Here is a 10,159-nt window from a genome sequence, read left to right as displayed (position 1 = left end):
ATGGAAACAGCATTTTACAATAAGCATGATTACAGGAGAACTGCTCCAAAGCCACAGTAGTCACTATGTAGTCAAGAACATTACATAACGGACTATAGAAACACACTGCTGAACCAATATATGAGTGCAGATAGGCAGCATTCAATTTATGTATAGATAAGCCAACTAGAGAGCGTTCACATGATGGGCACTACATTATATTCACGATGACTTAAAGCTAGGTAGTATTTACAATCATGCAAGTGCATGAGGATTCTATCTGGTACACAAGCATAAGGGCTCCATTATGTGCACATGTACAGGGAATGCATGCTATGCTCATGCATAAGGAATACTGCACAATGAGTGCAAGCTTGAGTAATAACATGCATGGCCTTGTATGAAAATGTCATTATATATATTCATGGACTCAGTAACTGCACATATGTGTACTGCACTGGATAGAAACTTGGAACATTAAAGAATAATCTGACTACTTTTTTGATCGCTGCTGTTTAATTGAAGCATACTAAGAACCAATCGATTTTTTTCTTGGTTCTACCAATTAATTGGCAAACATTTCACACTTTTCAATGCACTTTTCCTTATTCAACAATAAGTCATGACAAAAAAGATGCACATCTGTCTATGTACCTTATATTTACATTTGTATGTTGACATCTTTCAATAAAATTAAATGTAATCAAAACAACTTATGTAATGGAGAAAATCATATTACACCATATGCAACAACAGTGTTTAATTATTGTCATTACACCATATGCAATTTGTCACAAACAACAGTAGTGAATTATTGTCAATTAACTCTCATGACATGAGTAGCCTACTTCTTTTAGCGAGTTAATAACCACAGGGATATTGACTGAAAGCAACTATTAATTATTATCCCTCGTGGCTTTTGCCTTTGCTGGCGCATTTTGAATCCCTGTACTAATTCTCCTCAGGGCAGTGACTGTTGTAGTCTAAAAAAACAATATAAAAAAAAATATAAATCAATTTTTGTATAACCCTTCTATTTTTAAATGTAACCTTGGTTTTAAAAACCCTTTGTACTTGTACTGTTGTGTAATGTTTCTCCTTTGCGGGTGCGGTTTCGATCATGTTGTGTTCTTAGCTGAATCTACAAGTGAAAGCATAGCGGTTCGCTATCTTGTTTATGAATGGAGAGCATTTTTGATTATGACTTTTGAGACGCTTTCTTGGATTTATTTGTGCCAGAATCTTCTCATTATTTTTGGAAAGTTCTATCTCTGTAATTATACCGTCTGTGAAAACAAAAAATAATTGCCCCGATTTACATATTTTATTGTGTGACCGCTCGCGCCTCAATTTATATTCACGTGTAATTGCCTCATTCCAACATTGTATCAAAGGGACTTACTCGATAGAGAAAGCAACTTCAACGGGCTGCCTTACCCTAGGTTACTGAATTTTGCTTCTGATTTCTGTAACATAAAGCAGTCACATCGTTGTTTGTTTGCGGTTACAGAAAAGTTTCTTTGACGATTTAACAGTAACGCTAAGATGCCACATCTTGTCTCCGCACTTACTTCTGAATAGAAGAGATATTACGGACAGCATTTCCTTTCCAAAAGGGTGTGCCTTCAGTGGGTCATTTCGAATAGTTATTTCCGATTATACGTCTTTGTTCATTTTAAAGTGGTGGATCATTTTTTCAAAGCCTGTAGTGCTTCTTTTTTTGGCCAAGTACCATGTTGACTAACTTGCTCAAAACTTTAATGTTCTGATGGTATTCGATTTGAAAGGTAGACAACATTTCATGGTTGTTTGTGATTTCTGGTCATTAATGAATTCCAACTTCAACTTTCCTTCTTGTATTGTATTCTAGGAGCTGTAGTTTTGTAGTTTGTTAATTAATTTCGTTCTTTGAATTAGGAGCTTGTTGATGCCTCAAACTGCAATTTGTGATATCTCCGTCATTTCATTAAGCCCATTCTGGGCACTGTTAAATTTTAAAATTAGATATGCTTCCTTTTGTAATAACAAAGTTTTAACGTTCCCCCTCTGGGTGGTTTTGTTATTACAGATAATACTGTGCAAACAAATTCTTATTTTTTTTATTTTAGATTTGTGCTGGAGAATCCTTTGATTTATCTGTTGATTAGTTTTCTCTATATACAGTTTTACACAGGGGCACTTGATGGCGTAGATGGTATTTTTTGTTTTGCAATTTGAAAACTCTTTATGTTTCCATTTTACTCCTCCATGAACAAATTCCGTACCTTCAATTGTTGATTCACACACCGAACAATTACCACATTTGTGGTGACCTTCTATTGGTTTTAGATTCCATTGTCTTTATTAGTCAGTCTTCAATGATTTTGACACCAAGTCAGCCCTTATGATGTTTTGTCCTATACTCTTACCTCTTGCCTTTCTTCATGGCAAACATGGGTTTATCCAATGGGCATTCAAGTTGTGAAAGGAGGTGCCACTTGTTAAGAATTACTTGTCTGAACTTATTGGTGTGGGGGCCATAGGTGTTGACACATACCGGTGTGTTCCTCTCTTGGGGTATACCAGGCACGTTTTGTAGCTTGTTTAACCGCTTCAGCGCGGCGCGAATTTTCGCGCTGTGCTGAACGTTCCATTGGGCTTATGGAACCATGACGGAACGGTTCCGTCATGAGCACAGCTCAACCGACGCTCATGACGGAACCGTTCCGTCATGAGCATGGAAGGGGTTAAGCATCTTTTGGGGTTATCCTCTTCCCAAATGTCGATCACATAAAATCGCTTCATTTGTAAAAAAAAAAAAAACGTTTCTGGCACAGTTTCTCCTAATTCTCAGTAGCTGGCCAAAGGGAATTTTGGCTCTTAAACTTCTTGGATGCGAACTTTGATAGTGCAAATTTGTATTTCTATCCATCGGCTTATGGTGCAAAGTTGTGATCAGTTTATGTTCTTTGGATATTACTTCTACGTCTAAGAAAGTCAGTCTTGTTTTTCCTTTGTTCATGCTGAATTTGATGTCTCTGTGTCTTCTATTGAGCCATTCATTGAATGATTGTAACTCGTCTTCTGTGCCACTCCAAAGGCACCAGACATCATCTATACATCTATACCATTGCTGTGCATGTATCAGCCCTGGGTTCTTGTTATAGATTAATTTGTCCACAAAGCAAGCCATAAACAACACCGCCATTTCTTGGGCGCAGGGACATCCCATTGCGGTCCCTTTGGTTTGCATAAAGAAAGTGTCATTGAATTTGAAATAATTGTTCTGAGGGCTATTTCAGCCAATTAGAGCATAAAGTCAGTTGGACCTCTGTGTGACCTATTTCTAGTTTCTAAATAATGTTCCATGGTTTGCAGTGCTTCTTCTTATGCTCACTACACCCTGCAAATGTTTACAGATATTTTAATAACAGATTTCAAGCATTGATGGCTTTCATCTTGTGCAAAGCAAAACCTCTTGGTGAAGTGATTGATTTTTTTGGCGCGTAAAGAGTAGCAAGTCACAGGTGTTCTTCATATTCAAATGCTGTTGTGGGTAAAGGTGCCTCAAAGTTTAGAACAGACAGTGATGAGTCTGTGTTTTCTTTTATTAAGCAGTATGTAATTTGCTCCAACCTAAAGGAAAGTACTGCCAACATTTTAAGATACCAAGTTCTATGATTCCAGAATCATAGATACGGAAAATACTATCAGCAAAGATACAGAGCAAAAGGGAAATGTTATACAAGATGTCGTTTTGGATTCCCATGACCTGTCAACTCACAAGGAAGATTCAACAGCTTTTTTCTGCAGTCAGACATACTTTCACAAGGAAATAACAGAAAATGCATACAGCCTGATAAGAACAGAGGCCTCCAAGTACATTAATGACTACTACCCTGTGATTCTGAAGATGTGGAATGCAAACATGGATGTGCAGTTTGTTGCAAACAACTCAATTGCTGTTGCTCTGTATGTTGCATCTTATATACCAAAGTCTGAGAAAACTGAGATAAAAGAGATATGGGAGGAGATTTCAGCAGAAAAAGCTTTCTCACAGAGAGATAGGCTCCTATGAATGTGTAGACATGTGTTGGGATCTGGAGTGTTCTGCTCCTGGGTGTTCTCTGAGTTCCCAGCGTGGAACATGACACGTGGGGGAGTCGGCAGTAGCTGCGGCGAGTTGGAGGAGATTGAACGGAATAAAGGGAATTGACAACTTTCATGTGTTGCACTTTCTTTCGGTGGCGATGAGGTTTTCATTGTCACCAACGTCCTCTTCTGTGGAAGTCCTTGTCCCTGTGTGGTTTGAGTACATTGTAGCCGGAGTTCCGACAATGCACTGTGGTACTGCTGCGGTGTGATGGGACTGTGCAGTTCGCAGCTTGCATTGTAGGCTGCCCTCTTAATTGCAGCGGTAGCGATAGTGGCTCTACTTGGAAATAGGGTCAACAAGCTTGGTTGCCTCACAACCACATCTGCGTGTTCGCCCTTGGTTGTCTGAAGACATCGCAGACGGCTGAGGTGTTGCCCCGCAATCATGCCCAGTATCATTGCCTGCATCAACCACTTGCAGAGGCCTGCAGTGGGTGGAACGGCCCCTTGTTTGTGAAGTTGGAGGCCGAATAGCTTGGTTGCCTCGCAACCACATCGACGCATAGGAGTGCCAAGCCTCTGTTGCCAGCTTTACAGTACAGCGTTGCGCACACGGTGACGTGCACACCTTCCACTGTAAATTATTGTTGTTCAATCTGTTTTCCTCAAACGTATTGTGCACCGTTCATCACCGCTGCCTGTCTTTATCTGTGACGGTCACACCTTCAGCTCATGGTGACGGGCACACCTGGCTTGAAAATTCTTCACTTTTCATACCTCTTTGCGTGCAATAGTGTTCTTTGGTGACAAGCACACCATACTATATTTGGTGGTTGTATGGCTTACCACTCACTGTGCCATTTTTCTTACTGTTTAAATACTGTTCTCCACAATTGGATAAGTTGCGGAATCAGAACTTTATGTCTCTGCAAACTAGTGATTCAGATGTAGCATTTGCATTGTGCTAATTATTTCTGGGGCCATTCTTGCACATCGGTGATGTGCACACCAACTTTTTTCTTTTCTCAGTGTGTGTATATTTCAGTGGCACACACACTCCATTAACACTATGTGTAGCATAATGCTGTCTGCGTACTGTGCCATCCAACAATACTTCTGAGTTAACCTGTGTTTGTATGGGGCAGCAACTCACCCACGCACGGCCACCCAATGGACTGTGTATTAGCACCACCTTTCTTGCAATCACCTGGCACTCCTCCACTCAATTGGCAACAATGGAAGGACGAATTTAGGCAATGCTAAGATTTGTTTTAAATGTGGCAAGGAAGGGCACTGTGCATGTGTATGCAAAGCTTCCAGGTTGCACAGAGGCAATTCGCAAACTGTTAGAACTATTGAAGAAGACTTCATTGAGTTCAGTGAAGAAAATATGAACAATCTTTCACTAATGTTGTCTTCTTCACCTTTACAGTTGGAGGGGGTTGTTGAGATAGTATCCATGACTGGGTCATGCAAGAGAAAATATCCAGCTTGTGTAATCTGTGTGAATGGCAAGAAAGTGAGATTTTTAGGTGATTTTGGTTCCCCGTTCACCCTCATTAATGCCGAAGATTTTGATGGATTGGATGGCATTCAATTGCACCAGTCTAGCATAAAAATCTTTGCTTATGGAGGTAAAAGGGTGGAAGCCAACTTAGAGTTCAGGGGAGACTACACAACTGGAACTGTGTACATGGTGAGGAATGGTGCAAATCTGTTGGGGTGGGAAGAGCAAGCGAAAATTGGGGTCATTTTGGGTCCCAAACTTCCTGACATGGTCTTGTCAAGACGGGAGGTGGGGCAATTTTATAGCACTTCCTCATCGGCTATTCCTCCTGACGTGGTCACGGTTGGACAGCTAACTGGTGAGGAATGGATTAAGAAGTATCCTGAAGTTTTTAGTTTCAAACTAGTCAAGCTAAAGGGTTTTCAGCGCCGTATCATCCTCAAGGAAGGTGCAAAGGCAGTTACACCTAAGGTGCACAGAGTACCCTTGAGTCTGCATAACAAACGTAAGCAAGAAATAGAACATTTGTGTTCCATGGGTGTGATTGAGCCCATTGAAGGGTCTGAGTGGTTGGCTCCCATCGTTTTGGCGCGCAAGGTGGACAAGTCCCTTAGGATGAGTGTGGATCTCAACTCTAATATCTGGGTGGCTCGCCAGCCCTTGCTCAACATCAATTACATGCTGGCAACCTTGTATGAAGTCAACTATTTCTCCTCTCTTGACATTTCCTCAGCTTACCACCAGGTCGAATTGAGCAAAGACTCTAGACACCTTACTTCTGTTGTGACACCTGAGGGGGTTTTTCATTACACACGAATGCCGTTTGGTCTTGCATCGACTTCTGCAGTGTTCCAGCATCTTATGGGTAATTTATTTAAGAACACTGTGTGAGTCGTGTTTTTCCAAGACAACATTCTCATTCATGGAAAAACTGAGATGGAACATAAAAGCACGGTCAAGCAAGTCGTGGAGATTGTTAAGTCAAGTGGATTGACCTTGAGGAAAGGCTAATGTAAGTTCTTCCAAGAGGGGTGGATTACCTTGGCCACCACATGTCTGCTAGTGGGGTGGAACCCAAAATGAATATGTTGGATGCCATTCAGAATGTACCTGAACCTTTGAATAAAGATCAACTTCGCTCCTTCCTAGAGCTAGTAGAGTACTATGGCAAGTTTGTGTACAACTTTTCTGTCAAGCTGCATGTCTGCTGGAACTCCTTAAGAAAAACGCTAGGTAAATGTGGATCAATGAGTGTGACAATCATTTCTAAGCTCCTCAAAAGAGAAATTGTACAAGCAGGTCCCCTCAAATTGTTTTAAATCAATGACCTGTGCATCGTCTCTACTGATGCTAGCAAGGTTGGTTTAGGAGCAGTCTTCACGCAGAGGAGATGTGATGGACATGAGGAGACCATAGCGTTTGCCTTCAGAACACTTTGTGGGGGCGAAAAACATATATTCCACAATTGAGAAAGAGGCCTTGGCTCTGAAGTGGGGTGTGCAGCACTTTCGGAATTTCTTGTGGGGTAATTAATTTGTTCTTAGAACGGATCATAAGTCCTTAGTAGACATGTTTACTCCCAAAGGTGGTAGTAGGGCCATCCTATGAACAGCCAAGTGGCAATAGAGACTGCAAGAATTCTATTATTGCCTCGAGTATGTAGCAGGTGTGAAGAATCAAGTAGCTAATTGTTTATCCAGGCTACCTCTCACTGAGAGTGTCAGTGACACATCTATGGACGATTTGGATATAGTGTGTGTGGTTGGTGCTGTGGTGAATACTTTTAAGGGTGCAATTTCAGAGCTGGAATGGTTGGTGATTGTGTCAGAAGACAATGATATCAAAATGGTTGACAGTTTTGTGGCTCTTGGTTGGCCCAACTACAAGGGTTTGGCTCCTGAATTGAATTCAAAAAGGTTGGCGAGGACGATGGGATCTTGCCAAGGGGGGATTATTGGTAGTTCCTGTGTCCATGCACAAGAAGATTTTAGATCCTGCCCAATGTAGGTCATCTGGGTATGCACACCATGAAACGTAGGGTTAGGGAAGACTGCTGGTGGCTGGGCCTGGACAAGTTCATTGAACATTACGTTCGGGACTGCTGTGCATGCGTTCTGAGTTAACACATTCCAGGTCCAATAGGCCTCTTCCATTAATCCCAGTGTTGTGAAGAACTTGCCTTGGTGCAAACTGGCTTTTGATGTGTCTGGACCTTTTGGGGTCATTGGGGCCTCTCCTAAGTATGTGTTGGTTTTAGTAGACTTCATGTCTGAGGTGAAGTTTGTGGACAGTGTCAATTCCACAAACATCATCAATTTTTTCAAGGAGGATTTCTTCGTGAGGGGTTTCCCGAGGAACTTGTGACTGACAATGGCACTCAGTTGGTGTCCATGGAAATGCAGAATTTTCTCAGGGAACATGGCATTAAGCATATTGTCACTTCTCCCTACCACCCCTCAGCAATGGTCTTGTTATGCGAATGAACCAGATCATCAAGGACCAGTTGCAGTTAGCCTGGGTCAAAGGGTCGCACTGGAGGATGGCAATTGCTGACAATTATGGGCAGTAAGGACTACTCCTTACATCAGTACTGATATTTCACCATACTCAGGGGAAGAGTAAGTAAGTAAGTAATATTTATTGTGCAGTTAATAAAAACCATTACAAAAAACCAGCAGCGATAAAAACAATTAAAAATGGAAGATATCTGTAGCAACCTAAATGTTAGTTCTTGTGAGTAGTTAAAAACTCCAATAAAAGGAAGATAGCTTCGCTTAAACAGTACTGAGACTTAAAGTTTAAAAGAAAGGAAGGAAAGTTTTTTTGGGGTGAATGATTGTCCGTCACTAAGGCATTGCTGCAGTTCCTCTGGGGCGATTTCTTGCAGTTAACCTAGCCTCTTTTCCATTTCGTAGAGCGTTGCGGACCTCATTCCATTTTCGAAGGAATACTGTTCTTTGTCCCCATATGCTCGAGCCTTTTGGGAGCTCTGTCCGTGTTTATGCCAGTTAGTCAACTGTGCCTCTATGTGGATCGAGTGTTTTATGCTCCAGGGGTATGGAAGATACGGTTTCTTTGTCCATTTGTTCTTACTTTATATTGATTCCTGCTTCTACGGCTTTGATATATTTTACCAGTCGAGAGGCCATTTGGACTTCATCGCCTGAAAAGCAAGCCAGAACTGCTTGCCTGCAGGACCTGATCCCTTTTTTGTTGAACAGTGGTCTCAGCAGGTTCCTGCGCTCTGTCTGCCGCGCCTTGCAGATTGTAATGAGATGTATGATGTTTTCCTCATCGTTCCCGCACATTTTGCTGGTTTTGGAGGTCGCAGCCAAGGGGCCATGAGGTCTGCGGAGGGCTGTACTCCTAGTCGGTGTTTTAGGAATGCCTCTTTTGTTTTTTTGGTGAAGCTGGTCAAAAGATACGGTTGCGGTGCAAGCTTTTTGTAAGTGTGTACAGTTAGCCAGCCGTGTGCTTGCTCCGTCAGTGAGGCTTTATCCTGTAAGAGAGATTCTTTTCTGACGACATTGTTTACTGTTTTTTTAAAGCCTGCCAAGGTCCCTTGAAGATCCCACAGTTGTCGCTCCCCCAATTGCTTTATCGAGTCCTCCAAAAAAAGCCTTGCTGGGCTATTATCTTTGCTTTGAAGTTCTTTCCAGAGTAGTGCGTTCAGGGTATTTGCCTCTCCCCTACTGATTTTGTATCAGCTTTTGAGGTAAGCTCCCTTGCGCGACAGCTCTTCTTTTACCAACCCGAATTCGAGTCGAATTTGCGCCGGTGAGGTATATCGTGGAAGTCCAAGAATCATGCGCATCGCTCTTGTTATTGTTCCGTTTACTGTTTCAGCGTCCCTGCCTCTCATTGCTTCACTTCCATAGGTGATGGATGGGATCAGTTTGGCTTGGATCAGCTTTATTAGTGGGGAGAGGTTTGGCCCAGCAATTTTGTTTTTCAACTTTCTTAAAGATACAGCTGTCATTAGGCCTCTCTTTTTTAGTTCTTCTCGTTGTGGTGTGAAACTTCCCCTGTTGTCTATGATTACTCCTAAATAGCGATATTTGTTTGTGATTTCCAATTTCTTTTCGTCCATAAACCAACTGTGTGTTGATTTCTTTTTGCAATGGTTAAGGCACATGACTTTTGTTTTGTCATAGTTGATGCTAAGTTTGTTTAGTTTGGAGTATTGCGAGGTGATGTCGAGGAGCCGCTGTAGGCCTATTGGGGTCTGGCTAATTAGCACTAGGTCGTCCGCATAAAATAGGTTGGACAGCTGGAAACCTCTTAGTTTAGGTGCGTGAGAGTTGTTTTCATTTCGTGTGGTTGATAATTCGGCCATAAAGAGATTGAATAGAGTTGGCGCTAACACGCATCCTTGCTTTACTCCTGTACTAGTTGGGATTTTCTTGGTTAGGAAGTCCCCTGCTCCTAATTTGACCTGAAACCAAGTATCACTGTGCAGAAGAATTAGTTGGTTGAGCAGTGTTGTAGGAATTTGCATTCTCTTTAGTTTTTTCCACAGGAGATTTCTATTTATGTGGTCGAAGGCGGAGCTGTAGTCGATAAAGCACAGATATAAAGATTGTTTTGCCGCTAGCGTTG

This window comes from Lissotriton helveticus, chromosome 4_1 (assembly GCF_964261635.1).
Source record: "Lissotriton helveticus chromosome 4_1, aLisHel1.1, whole genome shotgun sequence".
NCBI lineage: Eukaryota > Metazoa > Chordata > Amphibia > Caudata > Salamandridae > Lissotriton > Lissotriton helveticus.
The sequence above is the reverse complement of the archived record's forward strand: the minus strand, read 5'-3'. Positions refer to the sequence as shown.